This window comes from Bos indicus, chromosome 14 (genome assembly GCF_029378745.1).
Source record: "Bos indicus isolate NIAB-ARS_2022 breed Sahiwal x Tharparkar chromosome 14, NIAB-ARS_B.indTharparkar_mat_pri_1.0, whole genome shotgun sequence".
In the NCBI taxonomy this organism is placed as follows: domain Eukaryota; kingdom Metazoa; phylum Chordata; class Mammalia; order Artiodactyla; family Bovidae; genus Bos; species Bos indicus.
The window spans coordinates 25,031,541-25,054,539 of NC_091773.1; the positions used below are offsets into that span (position 1 = coordinate 25,031,541).

Sequence of the window (22,999 nt, forward strand, 5' to 3'; positions counted from 1 at the left end):
AAGACAGTCCCATTTATTTTTTACTTAGGATCATTACGTAATTGAATGTTCTCTGCCGTGATTTCTCAACCATCTTTTATTTAGACTTCTCCAACATTACTTCAGAGCTGTGTACAATGAAGGAACTTCCCTTTTTATGTCTTAGTGTTGTAGCCACACATTCCGGGAAACAAACTCACTCAGAAGGACGATGCAGAGAGTGGACTGCAGTTTATTACACCAGAGGGCCCAAGGCAGAGTCTCCTCTTAGCCAAGAACCCTGACCAGTTTTTGTGAAAACATTATATACCCTAAGTGTACGTGCACAAACCCGCTTCCCCAAATTCTGTGAAACTGGTCTGAACAAAGGAAAAAGAAAGATACAATCAAAGTTAACCTGTGATTCACATGCCTTAAGCCTAATTAGTTAACAGTGGAGAATTATCATTAGGCCTGTGGTCATACCCCAATAAGCATAATAGAATGTATGATTCTATGCAGTTATACAGATAATTAGGGTATTATTTTACGCAACAGAGAGTCTAGGTACGAGCCCTGGGACTCTTCCTTCCGGGGGCCTGGTTTTCCAGCTGGTGTGTCGTTTCCATAGATACTGGGCATATAGCTCAAAGTCCACAGTCCAGCCCAAAATGGAGCCCTGCTTTCAAGATAGAGCCTGTTCTGTTTCTTCCTAAATTAGGAGAGACACAGACAGGAGAGAGATCATCACAGACTGAATTTGTGTAACAATCTGGTCATTGCATCCAGAGATAATTGACAGTGATAATGTTTAACTGCATAACTTTTCACTTTTTCTACAGGAGTACTAGAAGTCATGTTCGACTCTTTGCGACCCCATGGACTATAGTCTGCCAGGCTTCTCTGCCCATGGGATTCTCCAGGCAACAATACTGGAGAGGGTTGCCATGCCGTCCTCCAGGGGATCTTCCCGACCCAGGAATCGAACCCATGTCTCTTTAGTCTTCTGCCCTGGCAGGCAGGTTCTTTATCACTGGTGCCACCTGGGAAGCCCTACTAGAAGACAGATTTCTTCAAGTTTCTAACAGATGTGGTCCGAATCATCAAGCAAGTGTGAATTTTCATGACTTAGAACATGCTATAATGACTCAGCAACACAACTCATAAGGAAATAGTCTCAGATTGTGTGGAATTCAGATGGTAAATAATCTGCCTGCGATGTGGTAGACCTGGGTTCGATTCCTGGGTCAGGAAGATCCCCTGGAGAAGGGAATGACTACCGGCTCCAGTATTCTTGCCTGGAGAATTCTATGGACGGAGGAGCCTGGTGGGCTACAGTCTACGGGGTCACAAAGAGTCAGACACGGCTGAGCAGCAACTAACACACGCACTGCTCTCCTCAGTGACACTTCATGTATTCTACCTTTTTCCCAAATGAAGGCAGTACTGTGACTTGGCAGATCACCAGAAAACCTTAGCTCGTGAAGTGGTTTCTAACTATTCCTTATCTTAGTCTACTTTTCAGCATTTATTGATTAGAAATTGTTGGGTGTTATTTGGGGCATGATAAATCCTTGTATTTAGCCATTAAGCAAGACAAAGTGAGACAGCCATTATCTGGTTCAGCTGCAGCAGTGAGATAATTATATGCAAGGGCAGGGCTGACATGCATGAGTGGTTTACCCTGCTGCTTAAATATCACCATTTGAGTTTTAAAAACTGGTTACTAATTAGGCAATGTGTCCACCCTGTCTTTAGGTTTGTTTAATGAATAACTTTATGGACTCGGTATATTGTATTGACTTTTTATATAGCAGTAGATGACGTTATTTTATTTTGGTTTAAACTAATAAAGATGATCTACATTTTATTTATTTATTTTTTCTCTTTTTTTTTTTTTTCAGGAGAAAGCGCGAACGCAGTCCCCCACTACCACAAATTATGCAGTCGAGTTTCCCACATTTGGGGAAATCGCAGGGGTCAGCGCATCCGGAGTGCAATGGATAAGCCTCGCCCTGGGAAAACCACCTTCGTGATCATGGTATCTCCCCTGCCAGGTAAGTATGATCTACATTTTAAGCCGATGAGCCCAGTGATATTATTTCTGGCTCTAATAGTGTTGATCCACATATCGAATTCTCCTTTCTAGGTGTCTGACTTTCCTTCAGCTGTTGGGGGGTATTTCCCATAGCTTCTCAGGCTATGACCTTCAAAGCAATTTTGATAATGATATTCATTACTTTCATTAAATCATCATTCCTTGTTCTTAGGATCAATGTAAGAACTGCCCAGTAGTGATATGATGTGGCCCCCACTGCCCCTTAGGCTTTGAGCAAGGCAGATATTTTTCAGAAGTTGCGTTGATAGAATGACAGGGTTGCCAAATTGAGCCAGTCAGATCTCCTGTAGGATTAGCTGTGAATCACCAGCAAAAGTTTAAAATCGAAGACCTCTTACTGCAGGGAGGAAGTCAATTCTGACTCCATGTTGGAACTGTTTCTTTGACTTGCTTTTCATTGCTTTTGTTATTATAATCATACAGAATGATTTGCCTCAGAATCCTGCCCCTCTGCCTAACTGTTAAACTAAAGTGCCTTTCTTCAGAACTTTGGCCACCTGTGGATGGCAGGAAGGAAGAATTAACACGTCCCCTGCCTGAGGCTTGCCATTCTAGGAGACATTTGCAAGATTAATGGGATTTTTTACTTTGCTTCCTCACCTCCCGTCATCTGTAATATATAAAAGAACCTGGTATTCAGACCCTGATAAAATAGTTATTTTGAGGCAATAGGCTGCCATCTTCTCGGTCTGCTGGTTCCCAGGTTAAAGTCTCTTCCTTGCCTCAACACCTCATCTCTCAGTTTCATTGGCCTATCATGGGGCGAACAGAGCGAGCTTGGCCTCGGTCACACTCTGGTTAGAAGAAAAACAGAGAACTGATACTTCTAAGAATGTGGAAAATTCATGGGCAGATCTCCGATCTTTATATACAATGGGTCTCTGATATCAGACCCTAGAACTGAGATAGTTTTCTTCTTTTAATTGTTGTTTAGTTATTAAGTCATGTCTGAGTCTTTGCGACCCACTGGACTATAGCCTGCCAAGGCTCCTCTGTCCATAGGATTTCCCAGGCAAGAATACTGGAGTGGGTTGCCATTTCCTTCTTCAGGGGATCTTCCTGACCAGGGATTGAACACAGGTCTCCTGCATTGGCAGGCGGAGTCTTACCACTGAGCCACCTGGGAAGTCCTGCTCTTGATTATCTGGATTTATCAGCTCTGCTTCCTTGTGACATGCATATTTAGCATGCTGTGACTCACTATGACACATCACTGTCTAGTTCATCACTTTATAGGTCCTTTGTACCTGGTCCACCACAGGTATTGATTGGGCACAGGTGTTATGCTGGACAACTTAACCCACACGGATAACTAAATACTGAAAACTCTGACTCACTGCATTGTGACCTTGTGCACAACTGCAGCCCTACCCAGAGATTTCCACAGCCCCCTCCCTACTCCTACTCCCCTAACCCCACCCCTTCTCCAGCCCTGCATCCATTCCTACAGCAAGTCAGAGTTTATTCCTTAGGCTTCCCTCATGGCTCAGCTGGTAAAGAATCCGCCTGCTATGCGGGAGACCCCTGGGTTGGGAAGATCCCCTGGAGAAGGGAAAGGCTACCCACTCAAGCATTCTAGTCTGGAGAATTCCATGGATGGTATAGTCCATGGGATCACAAACGACATCACTGAGTGACTTTCACTTTCACGTATTCTTATTCTGTTGTTTGTTTGTTTTATTGTGCTGGGTCTTCGTTGCTGCTCAGACTTTTCTCTAGTTGCAGCAAGCAGGGGCTCCTCTCCAGTTGTGGTGCACAGTTTTCTCATTCTGGTGGCTTCTCTTGTTTCAGGGCACAGGCTTTAGGTGAGTGGGCCTCAATAGTTGCAGCCCTTGGGCTCAGTAGTAGTGGCTCCTGGGCTCTAGAGCACAGGCTCAGTAGTTGTGGTACATGGACTTAGTTGCTCCATGACATGTGGAGTCTTCCTAGATCAGGGATCAAACCCATGTCTCCTGCATTCGCAGACGGATTCCTATCTACTACACCACCGTGGACATCCCCTGGTTCCAGTTTTTCATGTTTTCCTGGCCCATAGAATTTTTAAGGATTCAGTTCAGTTCAGTCACTCAACCGTGTCCGACTCTTTGCTACTCCATGGACTGCAGAACACCAGGCTTCCCTGTCTATCACCAACTCCCAGAGCTTGCTCAAACTCATGTCCATTGAGTTGGTGATGCCATCCGGCCATCTCATGCTCTGTCATCCCCTTCTCCTGCCTTCAGTCTTTCTCAGCATTGGGGTCTTTTCCAGTGAGTCAGTTCGCATCAGGTGGCCAAAGTATTGGAGTTTCAGCTTCAGCATCAGTCCTTCCAATGCATATTCAGGACTGACTTCCTTTAGGATGGACTGGTTGGATCTCCTTGCAGTCCAAGGGACTCTCAAGAGTCTTCTCCAACACCACAGTTCAAAAACATCAATTCTTCGGCGCTCAGCTTTGTTTATAGTCCAACTCTCACATCCATACATGACTACTGGAGAAACCATAGCTTTGACTAGAAGGACCTTTGTTGGCAAAATAAGACTGCTTTTTAATATGTTGTCTAGGCTGGTCATAGCTTTTCTTCCAAGGAGCAAATGTCTTTTAACTTCATGGCTGCAATCACCACCTGCAGTGATTTTGAAGCCCCCTAAAATAAAGTCTGTCATTGTTTCTATTATTTCCCCATCTATTTACCATGAAGTGATGGGACCAGATGCCATGATCTTCGTTTTTTGAATGTTGAGTTTTAAGCCAGTTTTTTCACTCTCTTTCACTTTTATCAAGAGGCTTTTCAGTTCTTCTTCACTTTCTGCCATAAGGGTGGTATCACCTGTGTATCTGAGATTATTGGTATTTCTCCTGGAAGTGTTGATTCCAGCTTGTGCTTCATCCAACCTGGTATTTCTCATGATGTACTGTGCATATAAGTTAAATAAGCAGGGTGACAATATACAGCCTTGATGTACTCCTTTCCCAATTTGGAACCAGTCTGTTGTTCCATGTCCAGTTCTAACTGTTACTTCTTGACCTGCATACAGATTTCTCAGGAGACAGGTAAAGTGGTCTGGTATTCCCATCTCTTGAAGAATTTTCCACGGTTTGTTCTGAGCTACACAGTCAAAGGCTTTAGTGTAATCAATGAAGCAGAAGTATATGTTTTTCTGGAATTCTCTTGTTTTTTTATGATCCAACAGATGTAAGCAATTTGATCTCTGGTTCCTCTGCCTTTTCTAAATCCAGCTTGAACATCTGGAAGTTCATGGTTCACGTACTGTTGAAGCCTGGCTTGGAGAATTTTGAGCATTACTTTGCTAGCATGTGAGAGGAGTACAATTGTGTGGTAGTTTGAACATTCTTTGGCATTGCCTTTCTTTGGGATTGGAATGAAAACTGACCTTTTCCAGTCCCATGGCCACTGCTGAGTTTTCCAAATTTGCTGGCATATAGAGTGCAGCACTTTCACAACATCATCTTCTAGGATTTGAAGGAGCTCAACTGGAATTCTGTCATCTCCACTAGCTTTGTTCATAGTGATGCTTCCTAAGGCCCACTTGACTTCGCATTCCAGGATGTCTGGCTCTAGGTGAGTGATCACACCATGGTGATTATTTGGATCATAGAGATCTTTTTTGTATAGTTCTTCTGTGTACACTTGCCACCTCTTCTTAATATCTTCTGCTTCTGTTAGGTCCATACCATTTCTGTCCTTTATTGAGCCCATCTTTGCATGAAATGTTCCCTTGGTATCTCTGATTTTCTTGAAGAGGTCTCTAGTCTTTTGCATTCTATTGTTTTCCTCTATTTCTTTGCATTGATCACTGAGGAAGGCTTTCTTATCTCTCCTTGCTCTTCTTTGAAACTCCTAATTCAAATGGGTATATCTTTCTTTTTCTCCTTTGCCTTTCACTTCTTTTCTTTTCTCAGTTATTTGTAAGGCCTCCTTAGACAACCATTTTGCCTTTTTGCATTTCTTTTTCTTGGGGATGGTCTGATCCCTGCCTCCTATACAGTGTTATGAACCTCCATCCATAGTTCTTCAGGCCCTCTGTCTATCAGATCTAATCCCTTGAATCTATTTCTCACTTCCACTGTATAATTGTAAGGGATTTGATTTAGTTCATACCTGAGTGGTCTAGTGGCTTTCTGTACTTTCTTCAGTTTCAGTCTGAATTTGGCAATAAGGAGTTCATGATCTGAGCCACAGTCAGCCTCCAATCTTGTTTTTGCTGACTGTATAGAGCTTCTCCATCTTTGGCTGCAAATAATATAATCAATCTGATTTTTGATATTGACCATCTGGTGATGTCCATGTGTAGAGTCTTCTCTTGTGTTGTTGGAAGAGGGTGTTTGCTATGACCAGTACATTCTCTTGGCAAAACTCTGTTAGCCTTGCCCTGCTTCATTTTGTACTCTAAGGCCAAATTTGCCTGTTACTCCGGTATCTCTTGACTTCCTACTTTTCCATTCCAGTCCCCTATGATGAAAAAGACATCTTTTTAAAGGATTGGCTGCAATGAATTTACGTCTCCACATGGCATCCCTGTTATACAGCACTAATTTAAAGTTGAAAACTAATTTCTTTACAGATTCTATCACTCTGAATTGTATTGGTAAACATTTAGCAAGTCCACGGGGTTGCAAAGTGTCAGATACGACTGAGCGACTTCACTCATTCACTCATTGCCTTGCTGGGATAAACTTATTTATAGTCAAATATTGCTGGGTATATTCTGGTATACTTTCTCACTCTGTTCACACACCAGTCATCTAGACATCGCTTTAAAGTTGAATGTGTAGACACCAATTACCAATATTACTTGTTTCAGTGCATTGATTCCTCTCATCAGTTACTTCAAAGAAGAGTTTGATCACTTCTCTCTAGATGGGTTTGCTACCATACAGCTCAGCCTCTTCCCACTGGAAACCTCCTAAACATATTTCCAGGCATTTTTAGTACATAATGAAGAGTCCTTGGTTGGTTCTCCACATAGAGGCCACCCAATGAGGGGAGACTGGTACAAACCCATGCCTCTTGGCAGGTTTCTCCCGCATTGACAGGCAGAATCTTTAAACAGTAGTGCCTCCTGAGAAGTCTGGTAGAAATCCAGTCTTTTCTAAATATAAGTGTTTAATCAGATAGTTATACTATAACTTATCAGTAAAGGAAAGAGTCTCTTCTAGATATAACACATGGAAGTCCAGCCTGAAGAGGAGTTGCTATTATCAAATGCAAGATTAGGAAAACATACTGAAAAAGGAAATTAATATTAAAGGATCAACTTAAAAGATTGCCAGCTCTTCGGAATTCTGTGACAGTCCAATGGTTGGTACTCCACAATTCCATTGCAGAGGGTGTGGGTTCCATTCTTTGCTGGGGCATGAAAATCCTGCATGCTACTCCGTGTGGCAAAAAAAAATTTTTATTGCCAAATCTTAAGTTATTTTCACCATGCATTCTTTCTTCTTCTTATTCAGTATTACTTGACCATTAATTTTGCACTTTGGGGCATAGTTCCTAGATAATTCATTTGGACAAAGGTAGGTTTCCCTTTTTACATAAATCTTTTTGGCACATAGTAAGTTGTGAACTTATATTCTGGTTTATTCACTCAATTGCTATCAGATTGTTTCCCTGGTTTATGTAAACAAAAATGCATAAGGATTAAGCAAACAAAGTTTGATTCTAATCCCGATAATGAATGATAAAAATCAAGTCCATCAGCTTTGTTAAAAATAGTAACTGCCGAAGAATTGATGCTTTTGAACTGTGGTGTTGGAGAAGACTCTTGAGAGTCCCTTGGACTGCAAGGAGATCCAACCAGTCCATCCTAAAGGAGATCGGTCCTGGGTGTTCTTTGGAAGGAATGATGCTAAAGCTGAAACTCCAGTACTTTGGCCACCTCATGTGAAGAGTTGACTCATTGGAAAAGACTCTGATGCTGGGAGGGATTGGGGGCAGGAAGAGAAGGGGACGACAGAGGATGAGATGGCTGGATGGCATCACTGACTTGATGGACGTGAGTCTGAGTGAACTCCGGGAGTTGGTGATGGACAGGGAGGCCTGGCGTGCTGCGATTCATGGGGTCGCAAAGAGTCAGACATGACTGAGCGACTGAACTGAACTGAACTGAACTGATCTGTCAATGTTTGGAATGTGTTTTGTTTTTATATTCAATTGATATAGAAAAAATAACACACTAATGTAATTTAAAATGCTTATTTCTATTTTTTTTTTTACCCAAGTGTTTCAGTTGACCCTTGAATAATCAGAGTTTGAACAGCGTGGGTTCACTCATATGCAGATTCTTTTCAATAACTATACAGAAATACACATGGAGATGCTTCCCAGGTGGCTCAGTGGTAAAAAATCTGCCTACCAATGCAGAAGACATGAGTTTGATCCCTGGGTCAGGAAGATCCCCTGGAGGAGGAAATGGCAACCCACTCTAGTATTCTTGCCTGGAGAATCCCATGGAGAGAGGAACCTCCTGGGCTACGGTTTGTGGGGTCCCAAAAGGGTCGGACATGATACAAGAGGTTAAAAAGTATGTTATTCTATTTATAGGACATGCATAGATTAGGCAAATTCATAGAGACAAAGTAGAGAGCAGTAGTTCCTAGAGACTGAGGAGCAGGGATAATGTATAGTTATTGTTCACTTGGGCTGATGAGAAAGTTCTGGAGATGGATGATGCTGGTTGCACAACACTGGGAATGCACTTAATCCCTCTGAATTGTATACACTAAAAAATGGTTAAAATGGTAATTCCCTGTTATACGTATCTTACTACAATAAAAACTTCAAAGAAAAAAAGTCAGACACAGCTTATCGACTAAACAACAAAAACAGTGTGCAAGACTTGAAGTGGATGGCCTATCCTTACAGAGGCATAAGGTCAGTGATGTTTAATATTTTATTACTGTTTTATAACTTTGTTTTCAAAGAATTCCATTACTATACAGTATGCCTCTCTCTCATAATTGGAGGAACTGCATCTCAGCCTACCATCACAAGTGTTTTTTAAAGTGGAACATTTCCAGTGCTATATTATGAAATATGACTATAATACTGGGAGACATGAAATTTTTATAATGATTCATTCATTAGTGTACAAGCTGAGCCACTGTGAAGCTTTCCTACTGAAGCAGTCATATTGGTAACACACTTGTAAATAATGTGACAAAGAAACATTTATCTTTTATTTGTGACGTCTAGTGTTAGTAATACATATAACATACAGAGTTTTCTATCATGTAAGACAGTGTTGATATAGATACTGGCAGTTGATTCATTTTCTAAGCATAGGATGTAAAAGTATTGTACTGATAAATAGAGTACAGGGTACTTCCCTGGCGGTCCAGCGCTTAAGACTGCACTTCCACTACAGGGAGTGCTGGTTCAATCTCTGCTCAGAGAACTAAGATCTTGAATGCCTCAAGGCACAACCAAAAAAAATTTTTAAATAAATATTTAAAAAATACAGTTGAGTGCAGTTGCTCAGTCATGTCCAACTCTTTGCAACCCCATGAACCATAGCACGCCAGGCCTCCCTGTCCATCACCAACTCCTGGAGTTTACTCAAACTCATCTCCATCGAGTTGGTGATGCCATCCAACCATCATCCTCTGTCATCCCCTTCTCCTTCTGCCTTCAATCTTTCCTAGCACCAGGGTCTTTTCAAACGAGTCAGCTCTTCACATCAGGTGACCAAAATATTAGAGTTTTAGCATCAACATCAGTCCTTCCCATGAACACTCAGGTCTGATCTCCTTTAGGATGGACTGGTTGGATCTCCTTGCAGTCCAAGGGACTCTCAAGAGTCTTCTCCAACACCACAGTTCAAAAGCATCAATTCTTCTGCACTCAGCTTTCTTCATAGTCCAACTCTCACATCCATACATGACCACTGGAAAAACCACAGCCTTGACAAGACGGACCTTGGTTGGCAAAGTGATGTCTCTGCTTTTTAGTATGCTGTCTAGGTTGGTCATAACTTTCCTTCCAAGGAGTAAGCGTCTTTTAATTTCATGGCTGCAGTCCCCATCTGCAGTGATTTTGGAGCCCGAAAAATACAGTACAGCACAGCACTATAAATGTGTTTTTCCTTCCTTATGATTTTCTTAGCACTGTCTCTAGCTTTATTGTAAGAGTACAATAGATCAATATGTAACACATATAGCATCCAAAACATGTTCATCTACTGTTTATATTATCAGTAAGGCTCCCCATCAATAGCAGGCTATTAGTTGTTAAGTTTTGGGGGTGTCAAAAGTTATATGCAGATTTTTTGACTCAATGAGGACCCCCCCCCCAACATTGTTCAGAAGGTTGACTATATTTATAAGAGTGATTGTAAAGTTTCAAATGAAGGAAGTGTGTTTGTTTTTATTATTATTCTGTTGTGAATTTCCACATTTTTGCATTCTGGTCAGAAAATATGATCTTCTATGAACTCTGCTTTTAGGGCTCTTTTTGAAATTTTCAGTGTGATCTAATAATATATTATCAGTTTTTGGTGAGTACTTCATGTGGATTTCACAATTAAGTACTATATATTTTTACATGTTAAGAGTAGATTTTGGTTTGACAGAAAACAGCAAAACTCTGTAAAGCAATTATCCTTCAATTAAAAATAAATAAATTTATAAAAAATAATTTCTGTATCCCTTTTTAAGGAAGAATTATTACTTATACAAAAAATTTTAATATCCTTTCTGTTCTCAGTTTGATATTTTCATTTCTGAGTTATAATAAACTTTCCTACTATGGTTGAGGATTTGTCAGTTTCTCTTCATGATTCTGTCAGTTGTATCCTTTTCTTTGTTGTTCACTGTATGTTTGAAGTTGTGATGATAGGCATACACAGTTAGCCCTCAGTGTCTGCGGGATTTGTAGATACTGTAGAACCAACTAGCCTGGAATCAAAAATATTTGAAAAAAAATTTCCAGAAAAGTTCCAAAAAGCAAAACTTGAGTTTGCATGCCTCATATTACTTACATTGTATTTGCAACTATTTACATAACATTTATGTTGTATCAGGTATTATAAGTAATTTAGAGGTGATTTATCATATATAAGGGGGCTTCCAGGTGGCACAGTAGTAAAGGAGTCCACCTGCCAATGCAGGAGATGAGGGTTTGATACCTGGGTTGGGGGTCCCTCCTCCCTGGAGAAGGAATGGGCAATCCACTCCAGCATTCTTGCCTGGGAAATCCCATGGACAGTGGAGACTGGCAGGCTACAGTCCATGGTCTCGCCAAAGAGTCGGATACAACTGAGCAACTGAGCACACACAAAGTATATTAGAGGGGGTATGTAGGTTATATGCAAATACTATGTCATTTATATGGGACTCGTCATTTTATATGGAATCTACCTGCAATGCAGGGGGTCCGGGTTCAATCCCTAGGTGAGCAGTATCCTCTGGAGAAGGAAACGGCAACCCACTCCAGTATTCTTGCCTGGAGAGTCCCATGGACAGAAGAGCCTGGTGGGCTACTGTCCATGGGGTTGAAAAGAGTCACACAACTGAACGACTAAACCACCACGTCATTTTATATGGGACTTGAATATCCACGGATTTTGGCATTTATGAGGGATCTTGGAACCTAGAGGGACAAATGAAGAGCTTCATGATTAAGGAATGACTATCTCATTAATAAAGCCTTTTGCTTTGTAGTCTAATTAGTTTTGTATTTATGTTGTTATCTTCTATATATTAGTATCTGTCTTGAATATCTTTTCCATTCTTGTAATTAAAAAATTTTAGTGTGTAGTTTTTAAACACAAAAGAGCTGAAATTTGTTTTTATTTCAGTATGAATACGTTTTTTTTTAATGGAATGAAATTATCCTTTTCATGTTTATTTTGCTTTCTCATATCTGTCCATCCTGCTTTTTGTTTTCCAGTTATCATTTTCTTATTTCTTATTCCCTTCATACTGGTGTTGGCTTGAGGTTTCTTTCTCTCTGTATTTAATTTTCATTCTCTTGTGGCATAGAAGATACACATGTATATGTGCACATATATGTATTTGAAATTACATATATTTGAAATAATGTATATATTACTGAAATTACATATAAGGAGAATATATACATAGAGGCAAATCTTCTATGTCCTAATAGTTCTGTACTCCAATTCTTATACCTAGAAACAACCTGCTCTCTCAGACAATCAGTTACATTCTAACAGCTAATATATATTAACTGTTACGGATTAATGCTTCAGTGTCAATGTGCTCTTTTGCTTCTTGTGTTCACTTATTTGGGCTTGGAGTTGCTGTGAAAATAAGCTTGCCTTCTCATCTGCCTATCTTCAGGGCTTTTTTCTGGCGGAGCAGAAATCCACCTCAGCACCTGTACACATTGTCTAAGTGCTTCTGAGTGTCTGGAGGGAGGAGTTGTTCCCCTAGGACCCGCCTCAGTGAGCTCCCAGCAGCAGAGTTGCAAGCTGAATCCCATGAGGCTGTGGGGAGTGTGGTGTCCAAGGCAGGAAGCTAAACAATCTCTTGTTTTCCAGAGGTCATGTGTGCTAGGGTGGCGCAGTAGACAGAATAATGACCTCCTAAAGATGTCCATGTTCTAGTCCCCAGAACTTGAAAACATGTTGACTTACATGGCAAAGGGACTTGGCAGGTGTAATTAAGTCATTGGTCATGAGATTCGAAGGCCGTCCCGTAATCCCAGATTCCTTGTAAGAGGGAGGGGAAAAGTAGATGTGGTACTGGATGCAGAGTTTGGAGGGATGCACTTTGGAGATGAAGGGTCCCTGGGCCAAGAAGAGGAAATGAACTCACCCCTAGAACCTCTAGGAGGGCCACAACTTTGCCAACACCTTGACTTCAGCCCATAAAACCCACTTTTGACTGCTGATCTCCAGAACAGCAAGATGATACATTTGTGCTAGGTAACTCACTAAGGGCTCCCCTGGCTCAGCAATAAAGAATCCACCTGCCAATGCAGGAGACATGGGTTTGATCCTGGGGTTGGAAAGATCCACTGGAAGAGGAAATGGCAACCCACTCCAGTATTCTTGCCTGGAGAATCCCATGGACAGAGGAGCCTGCTGGGCTACAGTCTATGAGGTCTCAGTCAGACACGACTTAGTGACTGAACAGTAACAACAACAGTCACTAAGGTTGTTCTATTTTGCTACAGCAGTAGTGGGGGAACAAAGGCAGGTGGTGTCTTTCCCCAGCAATAGTGACCGTCAGGTGTGGGTTTCCTCTTCTCCAAGCTATCTTCAGTGAAGGGCTGTCCCAGCCAAGCCAGCCAAAGTTCTCTAGGTCTGCTTCCTCCTTCCCTGCCCAGACTCAAGAGAAGAGACAGGCGCCAGTCACCTCGCAGGTGGGGGTCGGGGGAGGTTTGCACTTCTGTGGCACAATGCGGTTGTGTTTTGTTGGCTTCTGGGAAGGCGAAGATGGTCCAGGCGTGGAACGGAGGCTGGTGAAAAGTGAAATATTGTTCAGAAACATGGTGGAAACACAGCAAGGAAAAGAAGGGTCCTCTACCCTGGTGGAACCGCCCCTGAGAGCTAGGAGGAAGGCGTGGCTCTACTGCCTCACCCCTCTGCTCCAGCTGCTCCCCTTGAGACTCTTGGCTGTGGGTCTCGGGGGAAGGACATCTCTAGGATTATGATACTACAGTTCTGCACCCCAGCTCTTATATCTAGAAGCAACATGCTCTTTCCAATGTTTGAGTACTTCCCAAGCACAAGTTGTTGGCTGGAGACTGGGTGAATTCAGTCTCAGGACTCAAACCTCACCAGCCTCAGATACACTGTCCCTTCGAGTCTCTCTCTGACTCTGTATCCCAGCTGGTGGGATACAGAGTCTCTTATAGTGCCTCTCTTTGTGTGTGTTAGTCGCTCAGTCATGTCAGACTCTTTGCGACCCCATAGACTATAGCCCACAGGCTCCTCTGTCCATGGAATTCTCTAAACAAAAATACTGAAGTGGGTTGCCATGCCTGCCTCCAGGGGATCTTCCCAACCCAAGAATCAAATCTGGGTCTTTTGCATTACAGGTGGATTCTTTACTGTCTGAGCCACCAGGGAAGTCCTAACTGTTTGGGTAGTCCCATTTTAGATAGCTAGCCCTGAAATTTTATCTAGATCATCCTTTTTGATTCTGGAAGATCTCCATAGCTTCATATCTTAGAGGACTAGACTATAGAGTCCTCTCTTCCAAGAAATCTGACTTCTTTAACCAGAACTGGTTCTTTCTCCTCCTCGTGTAAGAAAAATCTGCTTCTTCAAGATGACCTTTACATCCCTGGCTGTGACTGTAAAGCACGTGGCAATGTCTGTGTGTGTAGTCGTTCAGTCTGACTCTTTGTGACCTCACGGATTTTTTACCATCGGAGCCAAAAGTTAAGCAAATATGGCTTTTGGTGCTGCATCCATAAATGGGCTTGATATGATATTTCTCCTTCTCTGTCTGACTTACTTCATTCAGTATGACATTCTCTAGGTCCGTCCATGTTGTTGCAAATGGCCTTATTTCATTCTTTTTAATGACTAATATTCCATTGTATATGTACCACATCTTCTTTATCCATTCCTCTGTTGATAGATATTCAGGTTGCTTCCATGTCTTTGCTATTGTAAACAGTCTTCAAGGAACATCATGGTGCATGTATCTTTTCAGGCCATGTTCTTCTCTGGATATATGCCCAGAAGTGGGATTGCAGGGTTATATGGTAGTTCTATTTTTAGTTTTTGGTTTTTTTAAAGGAACCTCTATACTGTTCTCTCGGAGAAAGCAATGGCACCCGACTCCAGTACTCTTGCCTGGAAAATCCCATGGACAGAGGAGCCTGGTAGGCTGCAGTCCATGGGGTCGCTAAGAGTGGGGCACGACTGAGAGACTTCACTTTCATTTTTCACTTTCATGCATTGGAGAAGGAAATGGCAACCCACTCCAGTGTTCTTGCCTGGAGAATCCCAGGGACAGAGGAGCCTAGTGGGCTGCCATCTATGGGGTCGCACAGAGTCGGACACAACTGAAGCGACTTAGCAGCAGCAGCAGCAGCATACTGCTCTCCATAGTGGCTGTATCCATTTACATTCCCACCAACAGTGCAGGAGGGTTCCCCTCTCCTCACGCCCTCTCCAGCATTTGTTGTTTGTGGATTCTGGATTTCTTTTATGTGAGAAAGAATTTATGTCTGTCTTATTTAAGCTACTTTATTTTAGATTTCTTTTTACAGCTAAACACAATACTACTAAGTCAAGCCTATTTTTTTCTTGCTTGTTAGAACAAAGAAGAAAAACATGGAGGATTGAGGAAACAGGGATGAAAAAAGCAAAACAATCTTAGGCTTTTAGGGGTGGTGTTTTCCATGAAGTCTTTCAAAGAACAAAATGTGCGGTTTGTGGTGCCGTCACATTTGTTTCGTGAATGGAGTTAGCCCATGCACAGTTGATAAATGGGAGTGATGTCAGTGTAATGATGCTGATACGGGATTTCCAAGAGATTAGGAGCAAACTTTCTCCACAGTTAGAAAGCAAGCCATAGCCATATACAGGCTCCTTAGGAAAGAAATCCTACCACAGTACCTTTCTTTAGTGAAAGCAAGGACTGGGTTAGTGGCTTCAAGAATTGCTCTACATTTCCCAACATGAAGCTATCTGGTAAAACCATGAAGACAAACAAGGAAGTTGCAAAAGAATTTTCCTTTGTGTTGGGGAAAAAAAAAAAAAGACTCCTAGATCAGATTTCCAATTTTGAGAAACTGGTCTCTTAGAAACACATGCCTCTATATCTCAAAGTGGAAATGCAAGCCCCCAAGTTCAAAGGCTGCCTAAGGGGACTTCCTGGTGCTCTGGCGGTTAAGACTCCACGCTTCCAATGCAGGAGGCACAGCTTTGGTCCCTGATTGGGTAAGTAAGATCCGCTGCTGCATGCTATGGTCAGTCGCTCAGTCATGTCCGACTCTTTGCTACTGTATGGACTGTAGCCCGCCAGGCTCCTCTATCCGTGGGGATTCTCCAGGCAAGAACACTGGAGTGGGCTGCCATGCCCTCCTGTGTCATACATAGTTCACCCAAAATTCACCTGTAATTGGGTAACTGGTCACATCTGTTAGCTAATTGCTTTTATCCAAAGGAGAAATAAGATATCTCTTATCTCTGTGACAAGCATGTTGCTACAACTTGGGGCCAGGTGCCTAAGTGAAACTCCCAGGAGACCTGGAGATACGGGTGCTGCATTGGCGTGTCCAAAAAAACTACTAAGGAGGAGCGGGAACGCAGCATAGGGCAGGCTCTAGTGGAGGTTGACTGAGCATTTTTTTTTTAATAGATGTTTAATTGTTTTTGTTGTTGCTCCTGTTACAAAGTTGGGTGGTGTGGTCTGCCCCAACCCTGTTTATTCCATGTGCCCTGTTATTTTTAGTGTATGCGTTTGGAGAATGAAAAGCTTTAAGTGAATGCATATATGACTTTATATACAGCTGGTTGTTCAAAGGAAACAGTAAGCATCAGGGCAGACTAGAAGCAAAAATACACTCCTCTTTCACATCTTAACACCAATGCTTCAGTCAGGGTTGGCTCTCCAACCTGCCTCTTGGCATAATTTTATTTTCTTTTGTCATTGACAATAAAATCTTGAAAAATGGAAAGCTTTAAATGTTTTTCCTTTCATGCTCTTCTTATCAGGAAGCTTCTCATGTAGCTCTTCCAAAGAGGAGCCTGAGGGGATACAGGAGTTGGGGGTACAGGAGACCAGGCAGGTGAGGACCAGATGATGGGGATGGAGAGTCCCCAGGCTGACAGTGGAGCAGATTAGTCAGATGGAGCTCGGGAAGGGAGGTTCCAGGGGAAATGGGGTGGAGAGGATATGATGCATGTGGAAAAGTGACGTCAGTAGGTCTATTGCAGCTCTGTTGGGGAAACCAGGAAGAATTAGCCGTAAGACCATGCAAAGCCAGTTCTAACTTGATTCAGAAACAAGAAACAGGACAGTTCTTGCACCTCCCACAAGGGAGAGCAGGTCACCTATCCTGCACCAGCTTGTGGTATTTAAGAATAAGAAAACAGCTGAGTAATATTCCATTGTGTATATGTAACACATCCTCTTTATCCATACCTCGCTGATGGACATCTTGGTTGTTTGGCTGTCATCAGTAGCACTGCAACGAACACTGGGATGCATGTGTTTTTTCGAATTATAGTTTTCTCCAGGTTTATGGCAGGAGTGGTATTGCTGGATCATATGGTAGGCTCTGGTTTTCTTTCTTTTTTTTTTTTTAAAGGAACCTCCATACTGCTCTCCATAGTGTTTTATCAATTTACATTCCCATCAACTGAACTGAACTGAACAACAGCAAGAGGGTTGCATTTTCTCCACACTCTCTCCAGCATTTACTATTTGTAGATTTTTTTGATGATGGCCATTCTGACCAGTGTGAAGTGATACCTTACTGTAGTTTAGATTTGCAATTCTACAAACTAACACAACATTGTAAAGCAACTATCAGATCAGATCAGATCAGTCACTCAGTCATGTCTGACTCTTTGCGACCTCATGAATCGCAGCACGCCAGGCCTCCCTGTCCATCACCAACTCCCGGAGTTCACTCAGACTCACGTCCATTGAGTCAGTGATGCCATCCAGCCATCTCATCCTCTGTCATTCCCTTCTCCTCTTGCCCCCAATCCTTCCCAGCATCAGAGTCTTTTCCAATGAGTCAACTCTTCACATGAGGTGGCCAAAGTACTGGAGTTGCAGCTTTAGCATCATTCCTTCCAAAGAAATCCCAGGGCTGGTCTCCTTCAGAATGGACTGGTTGGATCTCCTTGCAGTCCAAGGGACTCTCAAGAGTCTTCTCCAACACCACAGTTCAAAAGCATCAATTCTTCGGCGCTCAGCCTTCTTCACAGTCCAACTCTCACATCCATACATGACCACAGGAAAAACCATAGCCTTGACTAGACGGACCTTTGTTGGCAAAGTAATGTCTCTGCTTTTGAATATGCTATCTAGGTTGGTCATAAGTTTCCTTCCAAGGAGTAAGCGTCTTTCAATTTCATGGCTGCAGTCACCATCTGCAGTGATTTTGGAGCCCAGAAAAATAAAGTCTGACACTGTTTCCACTGTTTCCCCATCTATTTCCCATGAAGTGATGGGACCGGATGCCATGATCTTTGTTTTCTGAATGTTGAGCTTTAAGCCAACTTTTTCACTCTCCACTTTCACTTTCATCAAGAGGCTTTTGAGTTCCTCTTCACTTTCTGACTCAAGGGTGGTGTCATCTGCATATCTGAGGTTATTGATATTTCTCCCGGCACTCTTGATACCAGCTTGTGTTCTTTCCAGTCCAGCGTTTCTCATGATGTACTCTGCATAGAGGTTAAATAAACAGGGTGACAATATACAGCCTTGACTGTACTCCTTTTCCTATTTGGAACCAGTCTGTTGTTCCATGTCCAGTTCTAACTGTTGCTTCCTGACCTACATACAAATTTCTCAAGAGGCAGGTCAGGTGGTCTGGTATTCCCATCTCTTTCAGTATTTTCCACAGTTTATTGTGATCCACACAGTCAAAGGCTTTGGCATAGTCAATAAAGCAGAAATAGATGTTTTTCTGGAACTCTCTTGCTTTTTCCATGATCCAGCGGATGTTGGCAATTTGATCTCTGGTTCCTCTGCCTTTTCTAAAACCAGCTTGAACATCAGGAAGTTCACGGTTCACATATTGCTGAAGCCTGGCTTGGAGAATTTTGAGCATTACTTTACTAGTGTGTGAGATGAGTGCAATTGTGCCGTAGTTTGAGCATTCTTTGGCATTGCCTTTCTTTGGGATTGGAATGAAAACTGACCTTTTCCCATCCTGTGGCCACTGCTGAGTTTTCCAAATTTGCTGGCATATTGAGTGCAGCACTTTCACAGCATCATCTTTCAGGATTTGAAATAGCTCAACTGGAATTCCATCACCTCCACTAGCTTTGTTGGTAGTGATGCTTTCTAAGGCCCACTTGACTTCACATTCCAGGATGTCTGGCTCTAGGTCAGTGATCACACCATCATGATTATCTTGGTCGTGAAGATCTTTTTTGTACAGTTCTTCTGTGTGTTCTTGCCATCTCTTCTTAATATCTTCTGCTTTTGTTAGGTCCATCCCATTTCTGTCCTTTATCAAGCCCATCTTTGCATGAAATGTTCCTTTGGTATCTCTGATTTTCTTGAAGAGATCTCTAGTCTTTCCCATTCTGTTGTTTTCCTCTATTTCTTTGCATTGATCATTGAAGAAGGCTTTCTTATCTCTTCTTGCTATTCTTTGGAACTATGCATTCAGATGTTTATATCTTTCCTTTTCTCCTTTGCTTTTCGCTTCTCTTCTTTTCACAGCTATTTGTAAGGCCTCCGCAAACAGCCATTTTGCTTTTTTGCATTTCTTTTCCATGGGGAAAGCAACTATACTCCAATAAAATACTACACTAATAATAAAAGAATAAGAAAACAGGATGTCATCCTGTTACTTGTCAAGAGTTCTAGTAACAACCCTGAACTTCAAATAGATTTACCTGCGGCGTTGTTGTTCAGTCACCCAGTCATGTCCGACTCTTTGAGACCCCATGGACTGCAGCATGCCAGGCCTCTCTGTCCCTCACCATCTCAAGGAGTTTGCCCAAGTTCATGTCCATTGAATCGGCGATGACATCCACACATCTCATCCTCTGATGCCCTCTTCTCCTTCTGCTCTCAGTCTTTCCCAGCATCAGGGACTTGTCCAGTGAGTCAGCTGTTTGCGTCAGATGACCAAAATACTGGAGTTTCAACTTCAGGATCAGTCTTTTCAATGAGTATTCAGGGTTGATTTCCCTTAGGATTGACTGCTTTGATCTCCTTGCTGTCCAAGGGACTCTCAGAAGTCTTCTCCAGCACCATAGTTCGAAGGCATCAACTCTTCTGCACTCTGCCTTCTTTACGGTACAACTCTCACAACCATACGTGACCACTGGGAAGACTTGACTGTATGGACCTTTGTTGGCAGAGTAGTGTCTCTGCTTTTCAGGACACTGTCTAGGTTTGTCATAGCTTTCCTGCCAGGAAGCAAACATCTGATTTCATGGCTTCAGTCACCATCCGCAGTGATTTTAGAGGTCAAAAAGAGGAAATCTGTCACTATTGCCTCCTTTTCCACCTCTGTTTGCCATGATCTTAGTTTTTTTACTATTTAGTTTTAAGCCAGCTCTTTCACTTTCCTCCTTCACTCTCATTAGGAGGCTCTTTAGTTCCTCTTCCCTTTCTGCCATTAGAGTGGTATCATCCACATATCTGAGGTGGTTGTTTCTCCCTCCTGTCTTGATTCTAGCTTGTAACTCATCCAGCGTGGCATTTCTGATGATGTGCTCAGCGTATAGATTAAACAGGGTGACAGCAGACAGCTGTTCTTTCTCAATCTTGAACCAATCAGTTATTCCATACGGGATTCTAACTATTGCTTCTTGACCCGCATACAGGCTTCTCAGGAGACAGGTAAGATGGTCTGGTATTTAAGAGCTTTCCACAGTTTATTATGATCCACACAGTCAAAAGGTTTGGCGTAGTAGATGAAACAGGGGTAGATTTTTTTTACCTGCAGTAAGGACATGAAATTCTTCCTGCTTTTGTGCTGGTGACCAAGCACAGAGGGCAGCTAGACCTCCCAAAATCCTGGTCGGAGAGCCTCATCACTGTACCTCCCTATGGGCATAAAATTCCAATCATTCATGTTGCTCATCTCAGTATCCTTACCCAGATCTTTGGCTTCAGATAACAACAAGGGCTTCCCTGGTGGCTCAGTGGTAAAGAATCTGCCTGCAATTCAGGAGACTCAGGTTCAGTCCCTGGGTCTGGAAGATCCCCTGGAGAAGGGAATGGCAACCCACTCCAGTATTCTTGCCTGGAGAATCCCATGGACACAGAAACCTGGTGGGCTGCAGTCCATGAAGTCCTAAAGAGCTGAACACAACTGAGCAAACACAACAGCAGAGCACCTCTTTCTCCCAGTTTCCTATGTCAGGCCTGACACCTCAGAGTCCCCTGCTGATTTGATCTACCTCTCTTACAGATGTTAGGTCTACAATCATGTACGCACCTCCCCGCCACTCCGCTGGCCCGAGAGGGTGGCCTGCTTAGGGTCAGTCTCTGGAGAAGAGGCTAGTTCTCAGGGAGGAAAGGAGAACTCCTGAAAACCAGGCAGGGCAATGATAAGAAATTCTGTCTCTCTCTGGCCTTGTGATTGTGCCTTTCTTTGCACAAGCCATTTGCTTCCTCCCTCGTGGTTTTGAGTTACTTCATTGCATAACCTTTCTGAAGGCAGTTTTCAGTAACAACAAGGAATGCAAGCTTAAGATGAAAGTGTAACAGTTGGAGTGCAAATAAAGCAGCTAGGTGACCTCTGTTCATGAGGTTGCTGGGGAGCTGAAAGGAACGCTGAGCCTGCGAAGAAGACTGTCCCAACTTCCTCTTCTCCTGACAGCTGAAATATTCTACCAAGACCGATTATTATAAATATCTTTAGTTCTGAGTTGTTAAAATGTGGAAAACAACTTGGCTTCTAGAAATAGGAAAATACGGTACATTCTAGAATTCCATAATACTTTTCTGTTCCTCGGGCACTGTGCCAGGCATCAAAGACCATTTAAAGCATAGCTCCAGGCCTCAGGAAGTAATGATTAACACAGAAGAAACCACAGGGAAGAAAAGCAAAGGACGTTTCTGTAAAATACTGTAAGGTGCCTGTCCAAAGGTCAGATGAATACAATTGCCTATTATTCACACACTCCGGAAGCTAAAGGAGTGATAGAAACTCTGGTAATTTTCCATAGGACCAGGCTTCAGAAGTTATGCCTTTTCCTGGCTACGTAAACACAGCTAACTGGGTTGATTCGGATCATCTGGAACGCTTTTGGCCACGTGTAACTTGGAACAGAGCGTTTGGCATCCTTTCTAAGGGTGTGTGTATTCACAGCTTGGTGAGGAATCTCAAATAGAATTTCACAGTTAAAATCAAAAACATCTTTTAGCAAACTGAAAAAGTACTGTCCTGTGTGGTAGAGAAATAGCCAGTGATCGATGGAACCCAGGGCAACCCAACTGCCCACGTGGCACATCTCCTGTGGAATGTGGGTGTATTCAGAGACTACAGTGATTTCATGTTCTTAATGCAACCTGATGCACCGAAGTACTCCAGATACTATTAAAAATGAAGCTGAATAGCGGTGGCCACAAAATATTGTAGTTAGTGTTTATATACTAGTTTTGAACACTGATGTGCAAAGAGCTGTATCCTTTCATCAGCATGATTCTTTCAAATCTCTTTCAAGTTTTACGTATTATTGATCACTTTTTAATATTTTCTGTTATAAAAATCCTGTATCAACGGGGGTAAGATATTTAAATTTCTTGCCTTGTAGTTATTAATATCATCATGGTCAGTGTAAGGAGGTAGAAAATAGAACCTTGAAAATAAGCCAATGGACAATTGAAACTCCTTATTTTTAAAGTCACATGTGATTTTACCTTTGTTTTAAAGTTTTTCAGCAGCCCCACAAACTATTTTGTGGAGGAAAGAAATCTCTAAACATCGTAAAATGTGTTTTAATTTTTAGGAAAGCAGAACTCAACATACACCGTTGAAAGGGGGGCCAAATGCCATACTGTAAGTTAATTTAACTTACATTTGCAAGTTATATTTAACTTAGTGGCATGTCAACAACCAACTATATTTTTATCAAATGTTAAGAGACATGGCTCGTGACTGTGATGGAATTATTGTTACAGATAATCACTTAACTGTGGGCAAAAGAACCTCTGATGAAAGAACTGTAAAAATAGCTTTGTAAAAATGGTAAACACCTAGGGGAATGGTAATTTAGCATCATTTACACAGGAATGTTCCATTATCAGATAACCCCTTTCACTAAATGCAAATGTGAAAAGTAATACTT

The 22,999-nt window shown here is 42.2% G+C and overlaps 1 non-coding gene across 1 annotated transcript; it reads right to left on the reverse strand.

The window, feature by feature from the left end:
- Window positions 1-1,859: 1,859 nt before the first annotated feature.
- LOC139187022 (U1 spliceosomal RNA) lies at window positions 1,860-2,023 on the reverse strand. The gene has a single exon (XR_011570728.1). It is a non-coding gene; the product is annotated as a U1 spliceosomal RNA (small nuclear RNA).
- Between the last annotated feature and the right edge of the window lie 20,976 nt (window positions 2,024-22,999).